Source organism: Nerophis ophidion, linkage group LG02 (assembly GCF_033978795.1).
Source record: "Nerophis ophidion isolate RoL-2023_Sa linkage group LG02, RoL_Noph_v1.0, whole genome shotgun sequence".
NCBI lineage: Eukaryota > Metazoa > Chordata > Actinopteri > Syngnathiformes > Syngnathidae > Nerophis > Nerophis ophidion.
This window is the reverse complement of record NC_084612.1, coordinates 13,360,725-13,385,573: the sequence shown is the minus strand read 5'-3', so window position 1 is coordinate 13,385,573 and position 24,849 is coordinate 13,360,725. Positions and strand designations below refer to the sequence as shown.

Genomic DNA, 24,849 nt, shown 5'->3' with positions numbered 1-24,849 from the left:
TATCTAAGGGAGAGTCCCGCCACCCGGCGGACTAAGCTCCTTTCGGGCGCTTGTACCCGTGATCTTGTCCTTTCGGTCATAACCCAAAGCTGATAATGGAAAAGTAGATCGATCAGTAAATTGAGAGCTTTGCCTTCCGGCTCAGCTCCTTCTTCACCACAACGGATTGATACAGCGTCAAAGTACTGAATGTTGCCTAAGTGTTTTACAGCTCGATGACCAGTGTTGAGAGTACTCAAATTATTTTTGTTGTACTTAGTGATGTAATGTGTTATTTTTTTATTTTTCATTTTTTTATTAATTAGTTAGCCGTTACTACGTCAAAGTAGTTTCGTAAATTTTGTTCATTAATGCTGGGGTAGATGGAGTTTCTACTTGATCAGTGTGGTAAAGACCGTTGGCTGTTAAGTTCAAAACTACTTTCCATCCACCGAGCCGTAGTTTAGGCCGCACATTCAAGCTGAGTTATAGCTAAATATTTGACAGTAGAGAGGAGCTATTGTTAATTCTGTGCTATGTCGCTAACAGAAGTTAACAACATAAACAAATGAGATTAGTAATAACGTTTCTACAAGGAAATATATATGTTCTCAAGCAAATTGGTGTATGTTTAAATTAAGCTCATGCAGTTACTCACCAAGTAAGTAAGTAAGTAAGTAAGTACCTTTTATTTATATAGTGCTTTTCACAGATAAAATCACATAGCGCTGTACAAAACATAGGTGAAGTAAAACAACAATTGAATTAAAACAAAAGGTGCAACATCCTAAAAATAGAATAGAATCGAATATATCTTTGGTGTCATTGTACATTGCACAATTACAATTGTAAGTGAAACTAATTTAGTGCAAATTCATAATAACACATAAAAACATAAGAACATAGATCAATAGATAACAATACATTAAAATACCAAGCACACAGCTCACATGCACAGTCATTCTTGTCTTGTGTTCAGCAACACTAGTGCTCTCGGGTAAAAAGTGTTCTCAAAACTGTTTGTCCGGCATTTTATTGTCCTGTATCTCCTGCCCGAGGGCAGCAGTTCAAAAAAATTATGTCCGGGGTGAGATAGAATACAAAGTGGATTAAAAAGGATAAATAAAAGGTGTATTAACTGAAAGCTTTGCAAAAAAGAGAAGTTTTCAAATGTTTCTTGAAAGTTTCAACAACAGTCAAAATCAAGAAGGGACTGTTCCAGAGTCTGGGAGCTATAGCCTGGAATGCCAGGTCTCCACGGGTTTTAAAATGAGTTTTCGAGATCTTTTGAAGACCCTGGCCTGAAGACCGCAGGGCTGCACCCTGAAGAGTAGGGGCATAACAAGTCAATGATGTACTGAGGGGCTCCACCATGCAACACACGAAATGTCGGGACTAAAATATTAAACTCAATACGGAATTTAACGGAAAGCCAATGAAGACTGGATAGAAGGGGGTGATATGGGCTGTTCTGGGTGCACCGGTCAAAAGTCTGGCAGCCGCATTTTGTACAGTCTGAAGTCTCTATAGCCAAATGCAGTCGCTGACCAAAGCATTGCCTCACTTGAGAGTGCAGAAGTCGCTACCATATTTAAAAAGGAAAAAAGTTTGAAGCGCTCAAGATTCCGTAAACACACAAAGGGCGGAGGTTAGCCTGTGCTCTGCCCATCAGGCCCAGAGAAGCGCAAATGGCCATAACAAAGGCACATGAAAATATACCGGTATGGTGGTAATATCTAAAACAGGCCTGGGCAATTATTTTGAGAAAAAAATGTGTCTGGGGGCCTGTATATCTGATTTTTAGGAACACTAGTACAAAACCTCACAATAATGTCTTATTGTAAGCTAAAAACATTATGACAGACCGCCTTGAAAGACTGAACGGAATTAAACATTATTTTTTACTGAATGAGACACCCAGAATGTAGATGAAAATAAAGAATGTGGGATTTACGATATTAACTATGAAGGATAAAACACTGAATATTGACAACATATGAACTTCAATCCCCCTCTTGATTGACATATCTTACAATTAAGCAAAACACAATAAAAATGCAACAAACAGCGAAATATGAACACAAAGGGGGAAAAAAAACCCCCTCCTACAATCTGATTCATCTGATACATCACTAAGCTTCAAAAGTTTGTTGTAAAAATCTCCTTTCGCGTCTGTCCCTGACACCCGCATTTCAGGCTGGCCGCTCTGGAAACACTCTGTGGAAACGTTCCCCACCCACACTGCTCGGTGCCTTGTCTGAGTTGCTGTGACTTAGATTATTAACATATTAACTAATTAGATGACCATAGTAACTAATTAGATTACCTTAGTAACTAGTTAAGTTACCATAGTAACTAGTATATCATGCAAAAGTGCAGATTCCAACCATTGAAATATTTGATATTGTTGAAGACTTACAGTCATTTGAAAACATCACAGCATGTCATAATGGCAGCTACACTTTCCATCTAAAAGATCTAAAAAAATATTTGGGAATGTCCGGCGGGCCACATTGAAAAGTTTAATGGGCTGCATGTGGCCCCTAGGCCTAAATTTGCCCAGGTCAGACCTAAAATATATACTCTTTTCTAAAATATACCGGTATTTACTATAATACAGTATACCACCCAGCCCTAATTCAGAGATATGTGTGTGTTTTATCATACTATAGCGGTGGTCCCCAAACTAAAGCCTGCGGGCCAGATCTTGCCCGTGGTAAGTCCCAAGTAAAAAAAATAAATAAATAAAAAAAAATATATATTTTTTTTTATTTCTTATTATTTTTTTAATCCGTCCTTTCTAATCCATTTTCTACCGCTTGTTGCTTGTTACTCTCAGAGTCTCCTAGCTGCTTAGTCAAATCACATTGTCTAAAAAAGCATTTTTCAATCAATGACGTGATATATATATATATATATATATATATATATATATATATATAGAGAGAGACAGCGTGGCGCAGTGGAAGAGTGGCTGTGCGCAACCCGAGGGTCCCTGGTTCAATCCCCACCTAGTACCAACCTCGTCACGTCCGTTGTGTCCTGAGCAAGACACTTCACCCTTGCTCCTGATGGGTGCTGGTTAGTGCTTTGCATGGCAGCTCCCTCCATCAGTGTGTGAACGGGTAAATGTGGAAGTAGTGTCAAAGCGCTTTGAGTACCTTGAAGGTAGAAAAGCGCTATATATATTTTTTTTTTATTTTAACCCAATGTGGCCCCCGGGTCAAAAAGTTTGGGGACCCCAGTTCTATAGGTTCCCAAACAAACCAAGAAAATCTGACCACATTTTACTAGTTTTGCTCCTTTGTTTGTTGTCATTGATAGGTGACAGTGAGGTGATTTCTCCACCCTCATTTTTTTCATCCACCGACTCCTTCGCACACCCTTTTGGCCTTACATAACCATTTTGTAGATGGATAAGAAAGCCTTTCATTGTGGACGCTTCATTTGCCGATTGCGGCGCCTGGCGTGCTGAAGATAATAGCGTGGTGTGGTAAGGCTCAGAAAAAGAGCACAAGGTGACGGTGTACAGTGTGATCGGCTCCTGCTATTATAGACACTACATTATCTCAGCCCGGCGTTGTTCCCGCGCCTCTCTCCCGGCTGATTGTGCCGTGCTGAGGTGATGGTCGTGGGACGGGGGCAGCCGGGGGGGGGGCAGGTTGTCTTTTTCAAGCGCTGGCCGGTGCTTCCTCTGCCACACTCATCGCTTGCTGACAGTGAACCTTTTGACTTAACTCCCAGGACCTTCCTGGAGATAACAAGGCATTGTGATAAAACACAGGCACAATTACTGGCAGCGTGACAGGCCACAAAGCTGGAGAGCAGATACTGGCACATGCTTGTGGGATAAGTGCATGCTGATGGCACCGGCTGGACGGCCTTGTGTCTTTCGCATGTCTGCTGCAGCCCTGCCATGACACTCAGTACCAGGGCATCAGTTTATCTCACGAGCCTGCCTCTACTTTATATGGATAATGGCAATTCAGTCAATTTAGACCAGGGGTGTCAAACTGCTTTTCATTGAAGGCCACATCACAGTTATGGTTGCCCTCAGATGGCCGTTTTTACCAATATGTGTATATAATATATTTTTTTACAATAGCTGAACAAAAAAAAAAAAAACTTTAAAAACTGGCAGCTCAGTTACCAGAATTTTACAATAAAAGCAGTGGATTTTTACAGCCTATACAAGTGGTAGAAAATGGATGGATGGATGGATCAAAGATGGAATTGTCATGTTTGTTGATCATGTTTTTGTTTGGCCATGTGCTGTTTGACCTTTGGACCCTGGGGGTACTTGAAGGTATGACAAGGGGTACGTGAGATTTTTTTTTTAAAACATTCTAAAAATAGCAACAATTCAAAACTCCTTTATAAATATATTTATTGAATAATACTTCAACAAGCTATGGGACGGCATAGCTCGGTTGGTAGAGTGGCCGTGTCAGCAACTTGAGGGTTGCAGGTTCGATTCCCGCTTCCGCCATCCTAGTCAATGCCGTTGTGTCCTTGGGCAAGACACTTTACCCGCCTGCTCCCAGTGCCACCCACACTGGTTTATATGTAACTTAGATATTGGGTTTCACTATGTAAAGCGCTTTGAGTCACTCGAGAAAGGCGCTATATAAATATGATTCACTTCACAACAAAATATGAATGTAAGTTCATGAACTGTGAAAATAAATGCAACAATGCAAAATTCAGTGTTGACAGCTAGATTTTTTTGTGGACATGTTCCATAAATATTGATGTTAAAGATTTCTTTTTTTGTGGAGAAATGTTTAGAATTAAGTTCATGAATCCAGATGGATCTCTATTACAATCTCCAAAGAGGGCACTTTAAGTTGATGATTGCTTCTATGTGTAGAAATCACATGTTTATTTTTCAACAAGTTTTTAGTTGTTTTTTTTTCCCAACTACTTCAAGAAAGACCACTACAAATGAGCAATATTTTGCACTGTTATACAATTTAATAAATCAGAAATTGATAACATAGTGCTCTATTTTACTTCTTTATCTCTTTTTTTCAACCAAAAGTGCTTTGCCCTGATTAGGGGGTACTTGAATTAAAAAAATGTTCACAGGGGGTACATCACTGAAAAAAAGGTTTAGAACCCCTGGCATAGTGGGTAGAGCTGCCGGCCAGAAACCTGAGGGTTGCAGGTTCGCTTCCCTCCTATTGACATCCAAAAAATTGCTGCTGTTGTGTCCTTGGGCAGGACACTTCACCCTTTGCCCCCGGTGCCGCTCACACTGGTGAATGAATGACAGGTGGTGGTCGGGGGGGCCGTAGGCGCAAACTGGCAGCCACGCTTCCGTCAGTCTACCCCAGAGCAGCTGTGGCTACTGATGTAGCTTACCACCACCAGGTGTGAATTAATGTTGAGTCCCACTTCTCTGTGAGCGCTTTGAGTGTTTAGAAAAGCGCGATATAAATCTAAATTATTATTATTAAGTTCTTGTTTTTTTTTCACTCCCTTGTTTTGTTGCCATGGTTGCAAATTGTGTCCACCTGTCTCTGATTAGTGCTCACCCGCTCACCTGCTTCCCGAGCACTATCCAGAGGCAGTATTTAAGCTCGTCTTTGCCAGTCAGTCGCCCTGGCGTCATTGTGTTATATTCTTGCTCTGTGCTGACTTGTTTCATGCCTTGCCATAGTTTTGTGCTTCATGCCATGCCAAGTAAGTTTTGTTTGATTTATGTTCATAGTCTGTTTATGCGTTAGTTTTGAATCCGCTTTCAACTGGACTCTCGCGGCTGTGTTGGATCCACTATGGATTGAACTTTCACAGTATCATGTTAGACCCGCTGGACATCCATTGCTTTCGGTCCCCTAGAGGGGGGGGGGATTGCCCACATATGTGGTCCTCTCCAAGGTTCTCATAGACATCATTGTCACCAACGTTCTCCTTGCCCTTATGTTGGTTCTTCCGAGGATGTCATAGTGGTTTGTGCAGCCCTTTGAGACACTTGTGATTTAGGACTATATAAATAAACATTGATTGATTGATTGTAGCTGAGATAGGCGCCAGCGCCCCCTGCGACCCCACAAGGGAATAAGCGGTAGAAAATGGATGGATGATTGATTGAGTTTTGTTCCTTAGCCCAAGTTGTGCCTCCGCTGTGAGCGCTTTTTGTTTGTATCTTTTTTTTTAGTTAAATTTGAATCATGTTTTTCCCTAAACGCCATGTCCCGAGTAGTCAGTCTGCCTTCCTGGGAGAACGACGCCGCAGCAAGCTGCGACCCCCCCCATCATGACAGGAATAACTGGAATGGAATGGAGAAACAATTAGAGCTGCTAGTTTTGTTTTTGTTTTTTTTACCTTAAAATCTTGTAGTTCTGATGTTTTTTTTTTGTTTCTTTTTTACTGTTTTAGTTTCTTACTGTATATGGAAAAAAAACAGTACAAAAGTTGACTTTACTGTAAAAAACTCAGTCAGCGGAATTTAACCGTAAAATCCATTATCAAATTTACGGTCTACAAGTTGATTGATAATTTGTTTTGAAATGATAAGTCCAACAGATATTTAAGTACAGTATTTATCTTTATTTCAACAAAAAATATTTTGGGAATATATTATATTATAATATTTTGATAATATTGAATTATAAAGATATGCAATTGCATGCGGTACATGATTTCTAATGTCAAAAGGGAAAGAACAAAAATATTTAGTAAGAAAAGATTAAGCATTTTCTTAATGCGGGCCATATAAAATAATGTGGTGGGCCAGATTCGGCCCCCGGGCCTTGAGACACCTGCGATTCAAACTTTAGGTATTGATAAACATGTCTTATAAACCTTATAGCTTAGTTTTTTGATTTAGTACCTGAGGTATTGTCATTTCATTTGTGTGTTAGCCTGTTGTAGCCTCAATTGGGTAGGAACCTGTTTTGCACCTTTTGAAGGTAACATTTCTTTTAAAACTTTGTTCAGCCTTACTAGCTTGTTGCTTTCCTGCAGGACACCAACACAGAAATTGGGTAATTGAGTTGGCCCAACAATTTTCAAATTCAGAAAACCTACGTTTTCCTCTTTACTTTACATGCAAAGTGAACATTTGCAAAATATTGTGTACAATGGCAAATGTTTGCCTTTTTTTGACACAGAACATTATTGACCCGCAATTTTCCAAGTGCAGAGGCAGTACGTCACACCACAGGTGGGTCATTACGTGTTACATTTACTTAATTAACTTTTTGAAAACATTTTACTTGTTTGAGCAGTTTTAATGTAACATACTTTTTACCTTTTATTTGAGTATTTTTGTGAATAAGAAACAGTACTTTTACTCCTCTACATTAAGTGTCATTCTGATTGTTACATTTATTTATATCGCAATTATTTATAATCTATTAAGATTTGCAAAGATTATTCCAGGGGTGTCAAACGTAAGGCAAACAGTTTTTTTTTCTGCCCCGCGGGATGAAGTTCCTAAGTATACAATGAGCCGAAATTCTTGAATAAAAGAAACTGCTGTTCTAAATGTGTCCACTAGATGTCACAATACCAATTATTTGTATCATTGTAGATGATGCTACATATGTAAAAACAAACAAGTCACATGATGTTAGTGCACCAATCAAGGAAAATGATCAAACTACTTAAATAACATCCTGTAATTTGATTTTTTTTATAATTCTTTTTATCTTGATGAATTGAAAATTAACACCAATGAGTTGACTGATGAACATTATCACATAGTTTATTCAGAAAGTATAAATTATGACAAATAAAAGGTACAATACTATTAACCGCAACATGTAAGTGTAACAAAAGATTTTATATATATATATATATATATATATATATATATATATATATATATATATATATATATATATATATATGATTTTTACATTTGCAGAATGTGCTTGTATTTTTAAACAAAAAATACAATCTGAAGTTGTCTTTATTTTCAAGTTATTGTGCCGTGATTTTACCAGTCCGGCCCATTTGGGAGTAGATTTTTGTCCATGTGGCCCCCCATCTAAAATGAGTTCTACACCCCTGTATTATTCATCTTTCAGTGAGCCTTCTTCTGACAGGCACTGTCCCATGACTCTGTTTCATCAATCCAATATAAGCTTTATGGATGTTTGACTCCATTCCACCAATTTATAAGGAGTCCCCCTTTTAGGAGGGCAGAGTCCTCCCAGATCCTTTTTACTCTAAGGCTGTCTAAAATGAAGAGGGGTGACTAGAACTGAAGTTTAACAATTTATTCTACAAAACAGGAGTAAGTACAAACAGCAGAGATACCAGGCCTTGAGAGAGAGCGAACAAGCTATAAAGCGGTTTAAGCGGTCTCTCTAATGGCTCCCTGGCTTTTCAGGCTTTTTGTGTCTTCAGTTTGCCGAGCCTTGCCAGCAGGAAACAAAACCCAAGAATTGGAAATGAAACTTCTACTCCACTCCGTCTCTCCTCAAGCCTGGACCTCATGTCATCATTAGTAATACAGGTTTTTATTCTGCGAAAGGGGGCACAATTTCCCCCCCTAACAAATCAAACTGAGCCGAGCAGTCACATGGCTTAATTTCACCAATCCAGTTTAAGTTTTGGTGACTTTGGGCTCCATTCCACCAATCCAACAGAGCCTGGCATTCTACCTGGTGAGCAATAATAAGCCGGTGGTATGATAAAATAGGTGTCAGAATGTTTTCATAGAAGACACTTTCATTACGTGACATTACGCTAACACATATCGGCTGTTTGAGAGAACCGGTAAGCAGAAACCCCCTAGTTGTCCTCAAATTTCCTCCAGATAAATTCTAACAAAATGAAAACTCTGATAATTGCTCCTGATAAAAAGATCCCCCTGATCAAGAACTCCCTTTGTGCTCTGGCTGCATCTGGTAAAAGTAGCCTCAGAAACCTTGGGGTTGTGTTTGATCAGTCCATGTCTTTGGAGGGTCACCGTCGTCAACTGACCCAAAAACTGTTTTTATCATCTCAGAAATATTCTAAAGTTAAAAACATTTTCAAAATTGGATCTCGAAATGATCATTCACACGTTCATTTCGTCTCGCATTGACTATTGCAATTCTCTTTTCACGCTCTTCAACTAGTCAACGCTAAAGACACTTCAGACGGTACAAAATGCAGCTGCCAGACTTTTTACCGGTGCACCCAGAACAGCTCATATCACCCCCATTTTATCCAGTCTTCATTGGCTTCCAGTTAAATTCCGCATTGAGTTTACAATTTTAGTCCTGACATTCTGTGCATTGCATGGCGTGGCCCCCTCAGTACATCACTGACTTACTATGCCCCTACTCTTCAGCCTCCGGTCATCGGGCAAGGGTCTTCTAAAGATCCCAAAAACTTGTTTTAAAACCCGTGGAGACCTGGCAGTCCAGGCTATAGTTCCCAGACTCTGGAACAACCGGGCGGTATAGCTCGGTTGGTAGAGCGGCCGGGCCAGCAACTTGAGGGTTGCAGGTTCGATACCTGCTTCAGCCATCCTAGTCATTGCCGTTGTGTCCTTGGGCAAGACACTTTACCCACCTGCTCCCAGTGCCACCCACACTGGTTTAAATGTAAAAATTAGATATTGGGTATCACTATGTAAAGCGCTTTGAGTCAGTAGAGAAAAAGTGCTATATGAAATATAATTCAGTAATTCAATTCAACTTGCCCCAGACCCTCCTGTGTTGACTCTTTTAAGAAACATTTGAAAACCTATCTTTTTAGTAAAGCTTTTAGTTGATGCACTATCATTTTAATCCACTTTGTATCCTTTTTATGATGTTGCCCCTGTTGTATTAAAATAATTGTTGTTTTACTTCACCTATGTTTTGTACAGCGCTTTTTGATTTTTATCCATGAAAAGCGCTTTATGAATACAATTTACTTACTGACTTCCTAGAACAGTTGATTTTCCTATGTCTCTGATGATCCCAATAACCACAAGTGTCATTCAAACACATCAAAGCATTAGCAACATCACCAAATAGCAGTGGATAGTTGTAGTTTCTTTTCCAGAGCTGTTACCATGTTGAACTCTAACTTGTAATAATTGTTGGATTTGTTATGTGTATATGTATTTATGGCGGGCTTGCTTGGGAGTGGGCTTCACGGTGGCAGAGGGGTTAGTGCATCCGCCTCACAGTTCCTGCAGTCGTGGGTTCAAAATCCAGGCACGGGATCTTTCTGTGTGGAGTTTGCATGTCCTCCCCGTGAATGCGTGGGTTCCCTCCAGGTACTCCGGCTTCCTCCCACTTCCAAAGACATGCACCTGGGGATAGGTTGATTGGCAACACTAAATTGGCCCTAGTGTGTGAATGTGAGTGTGAATGTTGTCTGTCTATCTGTGTTGGCCCTGCGATGAGGTGGCGACTTGTCCAGGGTGTACCCAGCCTTCCGCCCGATTGTAGCTGAGATAGGCGCCAGCGCCCCCCGCGACCCCAAAAGGGAATAAGCGGTAGGAAATGGATGGATGGAGGGATTGCTTGGGAGTTTTAAGATGGGCGTGGCTACCACTGTCAGGTGACTACTTGGGTAGCTTTTAAAAATGGCGTCATTGTTCGTTTGGTAAAATACAGCGTGCTTCGTCACCGGCATACCCCACTGGTAAGATCATTTTATTATGTCCGCTTTTCTTGATTAGATCAGCTGAACTATTGTTTAAAATCCATGTTTGCTCGCTTCTTTTCTTTTTTGTTTGTTGTGTGTTCGCTAAGTCCGCGGCGCTTGTTCTGCGGCTGGCTGGCTGTTTGACAGCCAGAGCAAACACGCACTGTTTTAGCTTTTGAACGACATCAGCAAAATTAATAAGTTAAAGGGTACAACCACAGTAATGTGCGGATTGAAATATGTTGTATTAGAGTGTTGTCACGTTGTGTGTGTCCGGATGAATTTGAGTGATCGTAGGTTTATTCTAGGCTTGAGTTCGAAAATACCGGCACTTTACTTCCTGGTTTGGCTGACGGGATTTGTAGTTCTCTAATGTAGTTCAGTTTAAACGTGTAATGTGTGGCTTAAACAGAGCGACTTTGTTTATGTTCTTTTTAGTATTCTTGTCCATGAATCACGGCGACATTATAAATGATTCTGATCACATTTAAAACATTATATGACATAAATTAATGATGATAATGAAATGTAATGCTGAAATTAATAAGTTAGGATAAAATCACAGTGATTAATATGTCATATCATGGTTGACAACAATATGGTTCAGTTGATTAATTCATGTCTATTTACATTATGAGGATTCAATATGGCCCTGCGATGAGGTGGCGACTTGTCCAGGGTGTACCCCGCCTTCCGCCCGATTGTAGCTGAGATAGGCGCCAGCGCCCCCCGCGACCCCGAAAGGGAATAAGCGGTAGAAAATGGATGGATGGATGGATGGATTCAAAAATAGATACATTGTTTTGTTGTGTTCATGTTTACTTTTAGGTTATTACCTGCTGATGCTGCTACTGATACTGCTGCTATTGCTACTGCTACTGCAACTGTTGCTGCTATAGTACCACATAAAACAAGCAAAAAGTGCACAGCGAGTAATTCATTTTATGCTGAGTGACGACCCCTATTCAGAGGGCCAATACGGAAAAAAATGAACAATAATAATTCACCCCTATTCAATATCCTACCCTAATAATCCAACCAGCGGTGTCACTAGACCTAATACTGTACTGGGGCACACCTGGGGCACAAATAATTCATGTGAGCGTGCAAAGCGCGCGATCAAAAACATTTTTAGCACTTATTTATCATAAAAAATACATGAATAGTGCTTTAAACTATGAAATCATGTCAGAATATGTTGTATGGATGTTTGATTAACCACCTGAAATTAACTAATGCTTTTGACCTACTTGTGCACTTTTTTACTCCAGACTTCTAAACTGCTATTGGTAAAAGCAAAAAGGAAGAGCAACTAATCTTTTTGAAATATTTATTGCAGTAATCATCTGCAAATTTAACATCTACAAAAGTAAAACAAAAAATAAAGCACCCCTACATCTCTGGGTTCTTTTATATTATTTAATTTCCATTTATGGCAATGTGGCTAATCCTATTTCAGATACACAAAACTATAAAACATACACAAAACAATAAAGCCACAGTAGTAGAATAAATGAACAACTGTTGTGTGTCTGTTCATGGAATCATTTTCTGAGAAGTAAACTGTAACGTCTCATTTCATTTTTGCAAAATGGTCAATCACTCTGGACGGACATGGAGATATTACAGTAACTGTTATACAGTTGACCAGTGGTTCCCAACTGCTGGGTCGTGACATAAAAGTGGATTGTGTGTCATTTTCAGTGAGAGAAAAAAATCAAATTGTGGCAACAAAACCAGATATTTTTAGCGATTTTTCTTGTGTCTATTAGTGAATATTTTAGCAAAAGGCAAACCGACTAACAAGTTGGAGGAGGACTCAGGACGGACATAGAAATATATTTTTTAAAAATCTAAATGGGGCAACAAAACCCGATATTTTCAGCCATCTTTCTGAAAACAAATACAGAAATGTTACTATTTTTTCTGGAAACAAAACCAGATGCTTTAGCTGTAGCCATTTTTCTGGTGACAAAACAAGATTATTTTAGTCAAAGTCACACCGATTAACAAGACAAGTCTATTGTGCTATTTTTCTGTGAAATAAACTTGAATGATTTAAAAATTTGGCTCATGACCTGATGATATGGAAAAATGTTTTTCTTCCTGAAGATAAACCATTTGAGAAGCACTCAACTCACACATGCTTACTCCAAATCATCATTGATGCAGAACCAGCAGACAATAACCAACATTATGTTTCATGTTCATTGGAAATTCCCCCGACAGCTCGTACAGCAAATGAATGTTTGTCTTGATACAAGGAATAACGTTAGCTAACTTAGCATCAACTTAAGACAATGTTGCCTAGCTAGCTAGGACTTCACTTACATCTCTCATTCCTCGCTTCTTCTTCATTGCTGCGGGCGAATAACTTTCTGATATCCATCTAGGAGTTACAGTTTGAGTCAAATCAAAATCAAAATAATGTAATTAACAAATTGTTGTTGGCTAACGTTACCTATCTCACGCAGTGATTCTCATCCTCTCTCTCTAACTCTCCGTCTCTCTCTCTCTCTCTCTCTCAACTGAAGTCTTGATCCACACGTGAATAAATTACCATATTAATTAGCCATGTGCTCATTGTTACGTGGAGTGAATACAGTAGCAATCAATTACCATACTAAGTAGTATGTGCGCTGTAGTCTGTTATGTAGACTTAAAACTCTGAAGCGTTTTTTTTATTGGTGACATTTTTACTGGGGCACTGCAGATCAACATTGGGGCACATGCCCCAGTGAAATCTGTCTGGCGATGCCCCTGCGTCCGACACTGATTGTTATTTATTACTTAGGTACTCTTGTCTTGTTTTGTATATTGTACAGTATTCTGTATTTCTATATTGTTTTGTATATTGTACAGGATTGCTTATTATTTTTATTGGATAGTAGTCTGTTTATTTCAATTGTTAGTTTTTCCTTTATTACCTCTTGTGCCCATATTTGATCCCACTACCGCACCTTAAGTTGGAGTCCTTAATCTCGTTATATGCAAATATAATGACAATAAAGTCTATTCTATTCTATTCTATTATTTTCTATTCTATTCTAGTTACATGTTAGATCCAGAGCTTGAAAGTTACTGGTGCTAGATTACGAGCATGTAGCATTCTCTTCTTCTTCTGTATTCACATTCCTACTTAGCTAAACGAGCTCAAATCACCTCTTCATGTATGACAGGCACTCAACAACAGCCTTATTAGAGCTAAGAGCATGGAAACTAAAACTTTACATGTCGGTGTAAAAATAGATGAATCCGACTTACTTGACAAATTGGACTAATTTAGTGCATGGAAATGTACTGGCTGTAAAAAGTGACAAGGCAACACAAATCTTCAATATCAAATTATGTGTCAGTCGAAGTGTTCACATTTCAGCTTACAATAATTCCACTTCCAACAAGAGAAAACTATGCAGAAAATTGTATATGATTTCTATATTTTACACACGCACGCTCACATAAACTACAAACCCAAAAACCAGTGAAGTTGACGTGTGTAAATCGTAAATAAAAACAGAATATAATGATTTGCAAATCCTTTTCCACCTAAATTCAATTGAATAGACTGATGCAATTCAGTATTCTTCTTCCTCCAAACACGACGAATTGAGTTTATACCAAAAAGTTCTATTTTGGTTTCATCTGACCACATGACATTCTCCCAATCCTTTGCTGTATCATCCATGTATTCATTTTGGTATAAACTCAACTCGTTGTGTTTGGAGGAACAAGAATACTGAGTTGCATCCCAAGAACACCACACCTACTGTGAAGCATGGGGGTGGAAACATCATGCTTTGGGGCTGTTTTTCTGCTAAGGGGACATGACGATTGATCCGTGTTAAGGAAAGAATGAATGGGGCCATGTATCGGGAGATTTTGAGCCAAAACCTCCTTCCATCAGTGAGAACTTTGAATGGTTGACCAAATACTTATTTTCCACCATAATTTACAAATAAATTATTTAAAATTCCTACAATGTGAATTCCTACAGACCTCTGTCATCTTTTTAAGTCGGAGAACTTCTACAATCTGTGGCTGACTACTTTTTTGCCCCACTGTATGTTATATTGTCTTTGTATTCCAGTGAGTTAATCCTTTTTTGGGGGTATAATAATGATGCGTTAAAGAGTCTTACGGCCTGAGGGAAGTTGTCAAACATATTAAATATACTTGTTAATAAAATGCTGCCTTGAATACTTAGGCCTGCGGTGCAATGCTCATATTACTCATTAGAGTGGTAGTTGGAGAGCCACACTTTTTCTGATGTGATACTTGGTAGAAAAAGTTTAAGAACAACTGGACTAACTCATTTACTAACGACACACTTCATGCGTGTGCCTTCTTAGGTGTCTCTTCTGCACGGCGGTGGGAAGTCTAACACCTGAAGCTCCTATAATTGTGATAACAATTGCTGCTTGTCTGACAACATGTTTAATCTAACTAAATGATTGCAGGATGTTGTGTCGCAGTGTGAACGCGCACACAGTTACCACCAGTTCTGTGTAACATGCGGATGAAGAGAAACTAACAGAATTGACAAACAATTATTTTTTTTGCAAAAGCTAGTCATGCACATAGCAAGATAGTAGATACCAGTATATATTTGTAGTGTTTTGGCAAGATATCACACCAATATAGTCCACAGTAGCAACAGAGGGGTCACTTGGGTATATAGCGACCATGATGTAACAATATGGCAGGAAAATTGTCCTGCTGCTGCAGTGCTCAATTGTGTTTTGTCTAATAAAACAACAGACTGAGGTGTTCAGGTGATTATGCTAGAATGGATTACAGCTCACATTTAACACCTGGAAGCGCAGTGTTGACAAAAAGCCGTCTCTTAACGGATCTTGCAGGCCACATTTGGTGTATTTCTCAGAGGGCTGAGACGTCCGCTAATAGAAATCCACTTAAGGCAATTAAGGCTAACGGATGAAAATTGCGTAACAAATACACACGCAACCTCAGTAGGCTTTGTGTCATGAAGAAGAGACTCACCTGTGCTCAACAAAGATTAGGTAAACGCCAAATAAATTACATTCAAGATAAAAAGCTTGTTTTATTGGGGGTTGATAAATAGTTACTAAAGAGGTGGAACAAAATATTGGTTTGCAATTCATGTTTCCCTCCCCAGTGCTGATTTTATGTGCTTCCAGTCTTCACTGTGCTTGACTATACGCACAGCACCGTGATACTCACTTGTGTCGCCAGCTATCGATACCATAACAGCTGTGTGCAGAGTATGGATCGAACGGTTTTTATATAGCGCTTTTCCCTAGTGCAAGGGTCGCCAACGTATCACCAAGTAGCCCGTAAGGACCAGATGAGTAGCCCGCTGGCCTGTTCTAAAAATAGCTCAAATAGCAGCAGTTACCAGTGAGCTGCCTCTATTTTTTATTATTTTTTTATTTACTAGCAAGCTGATCTCGCTTTGCTCGACATGTTTAATTTTAAGTGAGACAAAACTCAGAATTTGAAAATCCAAGAAAATATTTTAAAAACTTGGTCTTCACTTGTTTAAATAAATTCATAATTTTTTTTACTTTGCTTCTTATAACTTTCAGAAAGACAATTTTAGAGAAAAAATACAACCTTAAAAATGATTTTAGGATTTTTAAACACATATACATTTTTTCCTTTTAAATTCCTGCCCCTTCTTTCCTGACAATTCAAATCAGTGTTCAAGTAAATGTTTTTTTTAATTGAAAAGAAAAATACATTTTAATTTAATTCTTCATTTTAGCTCTCTTTTTTCGACGAAGAATATTCGTGAAATATTTCTTCAAATTTATGATTAAATTTCAAAAAATATATTCTGGCAAATCTAGAAAATCCTTACAATCAAATTTAAATATTATTTCAAAGTCTTTTGAATTTCTTTTAAAATTTTGTTCTGGAAAATCTAGAAGAAATAATGATTTGTCTTTGTTAGAAATATAGCTTGGACCAGTTTGTTATATATTCTAACAAAATGCAGATTGGATTTTAACCTATTTAAAATATGTCATCAAAATTATAAAATTGATCTTAATCAGGAAAATTTACTAATGATGTTCCATAAATTATTTTTTCAAAAAGATTCGAATTAGCTAGTTTTTCTCTTCTTTTTTGGGTTGAATTGTGAATTTTAAAGAGTCGAAATTGAGGATAAACTATGTTTAAAAATGTAATTTGCATTATTTTTCTGTTTTCTCCTCTTTTAAACCGTTCAATTAAGTGTTTTTTCATCATTTATTCTCTACAAAAAAGGAAAATAAATGTACAACGGAATGACAGACAGAAATACCCATTTATATATATATATATATATATATATATATATATATATATGTATATGTATATGTATATGTATGTGTGTGTCTGACATGTATTTATTGAAGGTAAATTGAGCAAATTGGCTACTTCTGGCAATTTAATAAGTGTGTATCAAACTGGTAGCCCTTCGCGTTAATCAGTACCAAAGAAGTAGCTCTTGGTTTCAAAAAGCTTGTTGATCCCTACTTTACACTAACTACTCTGAAGCAGGGCTTCTTAACCTTTTTGTCCTGAGGGCACGACATTTCTACTACAGAGGGGCGCGGGACCCACTCAAATATTAACATGGAATTAGTTATTTTCAAACAATCAATCAATGTTTATTTATATAGCCCTAAATCACAGGTGTCTCCAAGGGCTGCACAAACCACAACGACATCCTCTGTACAGAGCCCACATAAGGGCAAGGAAAAACTCTCATCCAGTGGGACGTCGGTGCCAGTGACAATGATGACTATGAGAAACCTTGGAGAGGACCGCATATGTAGGCAACTCCCGCCCCTAGGGGACCGAAAGCAATGGATGTCGAGCGGGTCTAACATGATATTGTGAAAGTCCAATCCATAGTGGATCCGACATAATGGTTAGAGTCCAGTCCAAAGTGGATCCAATATAGTAACGAGAGTCCCGTCCATAGTGGAGCCAGCAGTACACCATCCCAAGCAGAGACGGATCCGCACCGCAGAGATGTCCCCAACCGATACACAGGCGAGCGGTCCATCCTTGGTCCTGACTCTGAGATGAGCAGTCCATCCTGGGTCCCCCATCCATCCAGTCTACCGTGTTTCCCTCTCTGGGTATTAATTATTATTCATTATTATTAATAAATTTGTCATCAATGAAAATGGAGTGAGCCCAATGGCTGTGTGTTTGGGGCCATTGTCCTGTCGGATCGCCCAACTGCGCCCAAGACCCAATTTCCCAGGCTGATGATTTTAGGTTGTCCTGAAGAATTTGGAGGTAATGCTCCTTTTTAATTGCCCAATTTACACTCAGTAAAGCACCAGTTCCATTGGCAGCAAAACAGGCCCGGAGCATAATACTACCACCACCATGCTTGACAGTACGTGTGGTGTTCCTGTGATTAAAGGCCACAACAGCTCAATTTGTGTATCATTAGACCACAGAACTTTCCTCCAGACGGTCTCATCTTTGTCCATGTTCTGTCAGATGAAACGTCATATATATAATATATATATATATATATATAGGGACGGCGTGGCGCAGTGGGAGAGTGGCTGAGCGCAACCCGAGGGTCACTGGTTCAAATCCCACCTAGAACCAACCTCGTCACGTCCGTTGTGTCCTGAGCAAGACACTTCACTCTTGCTCCTGATGGGTGCTGGTTGGCGCCTTGCATGGCAGCTCCCTCCACCAGTGTGTGAATGTGTGTGTGAATGGGTAAATGTGGAAGTAGTGTCAAAGCGCTTTGAGTACCTTGAAGGTAGAAAAGCGCTATACAAGTACAACCCATTTATTTATTTATTCATTTATATATATATATATATATATATATATATATACACACATACATACAGTGGGGTAAAAAAAAGTATTTAGTCAGCCACCGATTGTTCAAGTTCTCCCACTTAAAATGATGACAGAGGTCTGTAATTTTCATCATAGGTACAATTCAACTGTGAGAGACAGAATGTGAAAAAAAATCTAAGAATTCACATTGTTAGAATTTTGAAGAATTTATTTGTAAATTATGGTGGAAAATAAGTATTTGGTCTACCATTCAAAGCTCTCACTGATGGAAGGTTTTGGCTCAAAATCTCACGATACATGGCCCCATTCATTCTTTCCTTAACACGGATCAATCGTTCTGTCTCCTTAGCAGAAAAACAGCCCCAAAGCCTATTGTTTCCACCCCCATGCTTCACAGTAGGTTGGGTGTTCTTGGGATGCAACTCAGTATTCTTCTTCCTCCAAACACGACGAGTTGAGTTCATACCAAAATGGATACACTGATGATACAGCAGAGGATTGGGAGAATGTCATGTGGTCAGATGAAACCAAAATAGAACTTTTTGGTATAAACTCAACTTGTCGTGTTTGGAGGAAGAAGAATATTGAGTTGCATCCCAAGAACACCATACCTACTGTGAAGCATGGGGGTGGAAACATCATGATTTGGGGCTGTTTTTCTGCTAAGGGGACAGGACGATTGATCCGTGTTAAGGAAAGAATGAATGGGGCCATGTATCGTGAGATTTTGAGCCAAAACCTTCTTCCATCAGTGAGAGCTTTGAATGGTTGACCAAATACGTATTTTCCACCATGATTTACAAATTATTTAAAATTCCTACAATGTGAATTCCTGGATTTTTTTTCACATTCTGTCTCTCACAGTTGAAGTGTACCTATGATGAAAATTACAGACCTTTGTCATCATTTTAAGGGGGAGAACTTGCACAATCGGTGGCTGACTAAATACTTTTTTGCCTCACTGTATGTATACATTTATATTAACTTGCCGTCTTTTTGATAAGAGGTTTTTTTTTTTAGCAGCATTGGCTATGGCTGATTTTCAAATTTCCTCAGCAACCTGTAGTTTTTTTTTTTTTTTTTTTTTTTTTTTAGCAAATCCGAATTTTTTCCCCCCCCTCCCTCAGCCTCAGGTTGGGGAGATTTGCCTCAACTTCTGATGGAATCTTCTCGGCTTGATAAAAAAGCGCGCCTCACCTAAATATAGCCACTTGCAAGCGCGCAGCCCCAGTGTCAGTGATGTGCTCGCAGTGTGCCTGCTGGCGGTGCTTAGCAAAGACGCCGGCGTTATGACAGTTCATTGGAGCGGGTGATAACAAAAATAGGATTAACCCTTTTAACCTGCATTTCTTTTCCTCCAAGATGCTTAAATATTGCTGTGTTTGCCAGATGGTGTGTTTTAAAACCGTCGGGCTGCTCTTTTATGGGCAGTGTTTTATTTGTTGTTGTTACAGATGTTCTCCTTTTTAAGTGTGACAGCCTTTTGATAGATTTACTTTCCCTGCAGCTAAAAGTTAGTGCATGTAAAAATGAAGGGATTTTTTTTGTTTTTCTCCCTGCCTCTGTCTCTCCACGCGAGAGCCTCGCATGCCTCATTGTTATTCATTCCTGCTAATTCATTCTTTCAAACATAGCCACAGATTTAATGGGGCTGCTGCACTGTCCGTTTTATTTAACCTCAACTGTAATTAGGCATTGTAAAAGTGCTGTTTCAGCGACGTAACGAGACAGAGCCACCTTGGAAAGTACTTATCGCTCGCGTGAGAAAAGTGGGTTAACCTATTCTAATATTTTGTTGTTATTTCAATATAATTTTAATTATTACAAATGTACGTTGCTTGAAAATGATTTCACGATCATTTATACATTTATTTATTATCGTCAAAGATAATTTTTTTTATTGGAATAATCACTTTTTGTGTTTTAATCATGATTAATCATTAGTTGCTTGCTTAATGGAAATTATTTCAAAACATTTTTTTCAAACAAATGCAATTTTATTGTTAGACCAGGGATTCTTAAATTGTGGTTTCATCTAGTGAAGGGGTGTCAAACTAATTTTAGATGGGGGGCCACATGAAGACAAATCTACTCCCTAGTGGGCCGGACAAGTAAAATCACGTCACGATAACTTAAAAATAAAGACAAATTCGGATTTTTTTCTTTGTTTAAAAACAGTAAAAAGCCCATTCTAAAAATGTACTAATCATAAGGTTGTTTTTGTATTTTTACACTTACATGTTGTGTAATATTCTATTTTCATTTGTCGTTATTTATACTTTCTGAATAAATAATGTGATAATGTTCATCAGTCAACTCTTTGGTGTCATTTTTCAATCTATAAAGATAAAAAAATAATATCAAATTACAGGATGTTAATGTAGTTTGCAAATTTTCCTCGACTGGTGCACTAACAGCATGTGGCTTATTTTATTTTTCTTTACATATTTTGCATACCGTATTTCTTTGAATTGCCGCCGGGGTGCTAATTAATTTATAACCTCTTCTCACTCTGGCGTTTACCGAAGGCAAACATCCGTCCATCCATCCATTTTCTACAGCTTATTCCCTTTTGGGGGCGCTGGCGCCTATCTCAGCTACAATCGGGCGGAAGGCGGGCTACACCCTGGACAAGTCGCCATCTCATCGCAAAGCCAACACAGATAGACAGACAACATTCACACTCACATTCACACACTAGGGCCAATTTAGTGTTGCCAATCAAAGCATGCGCTAATTATTTTAAAACCTCTTCTCACTCCGGCGCTTACCAAAGGCATGCGATAAATTTAGGCTTGCGCTTATAAATTTGAGTGTGATGTAAGGATACGATCATGAAAAGCACATTTATTTAAAAAAAGTTATTACGGTCTTACCTTTACTTATAAATGAAGTCCATGCGCAGCTCCTTCTGATCAAAAGCATCGATAACTTGTTTATAGAAATCTTCCTTATCTTTCTTCAGTTTTAAAAGTATCTCTGTCTCGATGGAGATCTTCCTGTATTACTTCCTGCTTCGATTGAAAGTCCAGTTTAGAAAACTGTTTTATCTTAGATATGTAATCCTCCATGTTAAAAGTGCAAGCGACAGGAAAAAATTAAGCATCACTGCTCACTCTTGCTGCTTCCCATTTCTTCTGCAGCCGAGTTGTCGCAAGAAGGATCACTAGTGCCCTCTATCACCAGGAGGCGGGAGTCATTTAATGACTCATATTTGACACACGCAGCAACGGTATATTAATAAAACATAGCTGCTTACTGTTCTTTTTAGCATATTCAATAGCTTGGACCTTAAGTGCTACTGAATAGCTCTTAATCTTCTTTTCTTTATGCAATTTCAAATGATTGAAATCAGCCTACTCCATTTTGAAAATGATGACAGGTGAAGTGTCTTTCGTGATGTGACGATTTTGACCCAGCGGGAATTCTAGGCATATGCTAATTATTTAGCGAAACGAGTTTGACCCGGCATTAATCCTGAGCCGGAGGTAATGCTAAGCATGCACTAATTATTTTGCGAAACGAGTTTGACCCGGCGTTAATCCTGAGCCGGCGGTAATGCTAAGCATGCACTAATTATTTTGCGAAACGCGTATGACCCGGCAGTAATTCTAGACATACGCTAAGAGAAATAATATTTTGCGAAACAAGTTTGACCCGGCGGAAATTCTACACATACGCTAATAAAAATTATATTTTGCGAAACGAGTTTGACCCGGCGTTCATCCTGAGCCGGCGGTAATGCTAAACTTGCACTAATTATTTTGCGAAACGAGTTTGACCCGGCAGTAATTCTAGACATACGCTAATAGAAATAATATTTTGCGAAACAAGTTTGACCCGGCGGAAATTCTAGACATACGCTAATAAAAATTATATTTTGCGAAACGAGTTTGACCCGGCGTTAATCCTGAGCCGGCGGTAATGCTAAGCTTGCACTAATTATTTTGCGAAACGAGTTTGACCCGGCAGTAATTCTAGACATACGCTAATAGAAATAATATTTTGCGAAACAAGTTTGACCCGGCGGAAATTCTAGACATACGCTAATAGAAATAATATTTAGCGAAACGCGTTTGACCCGGCGTTAATCCTGAGCCGGCGGTAATGCTAACCATGCACTAATTATTTTGCGAAACGAGTTTGACCCGGCAGTAATTCTAGGCAGGCGCATACTATATACCCGCCGGCAATTCAAGGAAATACGGTAATCACTAAGATACAAATAATTGCTATTGTGACATCTAGTGGACACATTTAGACCAGCAGTTTATTTCATTAAAAAATTTTGGCTAATTTTTATACTTCGCAAATTTTGGACTGGATAAAACCTGTTCGCGGGCCATATTTTTGAGACCCCTGATCTAATGGAACGGCAATGATTTGATTCATTATTAAAATGCAGTGTTTTATTTTTCTATATTGGAAGATAGTGTTTCACTTCAAATTGTGTAAAATCCTACAGTCGCCCAAAATATTGAATATACTTGTTAAATAAAACTTCTGCCTAGTTTTAATTAATACATTGGCCTACTAAGCTACTGTTTTTTAATGTTGGTCATTATGTGAGCCAAGTTGTTTCTAAGGAGGTGCTTGATGAAAAAAGTTTGAGAACCACTATGTTAGGCTGTCATACACCAACATTTTTAAAAAATATTTTACTTGAATGCACTACATTTATTTGCTTAAAACGTACTAACAATCTTATCAAAATTCCTGTTGGGTTGTATTTTGAATTGACATTTGTCACTAAGACCACCATTTTAGCATCCTCTCACTCATCCTTTACCGTGGCGTATCACTGACCTTATTACTGACCGTATAAAAAAACCCACGACACCTTTCAGGTAAAGCAGCGTGTGCGATTGAGCTGTGTTTATACATGATTATTGCGCTATTTATCAATTAACTCTAACAGCCCTATATTTATTTATCTTTTTTATTGTTATCCATCCATCCATCCATTTTCTACCGTTTGTCCCGTTCGGGGTCACGGGGGTGCTGGAGCCTATCTCAGCTGATTTTGGGCGGAAGGCTGAGTACACCCTGGACAAATCTCCACCTCATCGCAGGGCCAACACAGATAGACAACATTCATACTCACATTCACACACTAGGGCCAATTTAGTGTTGCCAATCAACCTATCCCCAGGTGCATGTCTTTGGAAGTGGGAGGAAGCCGGAGTACCCGGAGGGAACCCACGCAGTCACAGGGAGAACATGCAAACTCCACACAAAAAGAACCCGAGCCCGGGATTGAACTCAGGACTACTCAGGACCTTCGTATTGTGAGGCACATGCATTAACCCCTGTTCCACCGTGCTGCCTTGTGTGTGTGTGTGTGTGTGTGTGTGTGTGTGTGTGTGTGTGTGTGTGTGTGTGTGTGTGTGTGTGTGTGTGTGTGTGTGTGTGTGTGTGTGTGTGTGTGTGTGTGTATATACACACATACAAACCCCGTTTCCATATGAGTTGGGAAATTGTGTTAGATGTAAATATAAACGGAAAACAATGATTTGCAAATAATTTTCAACCCATATTCAATTGAATATGCTACAAAGACAACATATTTGATGTTCAAACTGATAAACATTTTTTTTTTTTGCAAATCATTAACTTTAGAATTGGATGCCAGCAACATGTGACAAAGAAGTTGGGAAAGGTGGCAATAAATACTGATAAAGCTGAGGAATGCTCATGAAACACTTATTTGGAACATCCCACAGGTGTGCAGGCTAATTGGGGACAGTTGGGTGCCATGATTGGGTATAAAAACAGCTTCCATGAAATGCTAAGTAATTCACAAACAAGGATGGGGCGAGGGTCACCGCTTTGTAAGCAAATTGTCAAACAGTTTTAGAACAACATTTCTCAACGAGCTATTGCAAGGAATTTAGGGATTTTATCATCTACGGTCCGTAAAATCATCAAAAAGTTCAGAGAATCTGGAGAAAAACCACTGCACGTAAGCGATATTACGGATTTTTTAATCCTCAAGCGGTACTGCATCAAAAACCGACCTTAGTGTGTAAAGGATATCACCACATGGGCTCAAGAACACTTCATAAAACCCCTGTCAGTAACTACAGTTGGTTGCTACATCTGTAAGTGCAAGTTAAACTCTATTATTCAAAGCCAAACTCATGTATCAACAATATCCTGAAATGCCGCCAGCTTGGCTGGGCCCGAGCTCACCTAAGATGGACTGATGCAAAGTGGAAAGATGTTCTGTGGTCTGACGAGTCCACATTTCAAATTATATTTGGAAACAGAGGACGTGGTGTCCTCCGGAACAAAGAGGAAAATAACCATTCGGATCGTTATAGGCGCAAAGTTCAAAAGCCAGCATCTGTGATGGTATGGGGGTGTATTAGTACCCAAGGCATGGGTAACTTACACATCTGTGAAGGCACCATTAATGCTGAATGGTCCATACAGTTTTGGAGCAACATATGTAGTCATCCAAGCAACGTTATCATGGA

The 24,849-nt window shown here is 39.0% G+C and overlaps 1 protein-coding gene across 2 annotated transcripts in view; it reads left to right on the top strand.

Moving 5' to 3' along the window:
• The window catches only part of LOC133536914 (potassium/sodium hyperpolarization-activated cyclic nucleotide-gated channel 4-like), a 308,924-nt gene that overhangs the window by 41,478 nt on the left and 242,597 nt on the right, over positions 1-24,849 (top strand). Inside the window, exon 1 of one of the 2 annotated variants that reach the window (XM_061877628.1) lies at positions 10,428-10,558. The exons of the other annotated variant lie outside the window; for it this stretch is intronic. The gene's annotated coding sequence lies outside the window, so the exon portion shown is untranslated. Of the gene's footprint in view, positions 1-10,427; positions 10,559-24,849 lie in introns of those variants that run through there. 2 annotated transcript variants of the gene reach the window in all.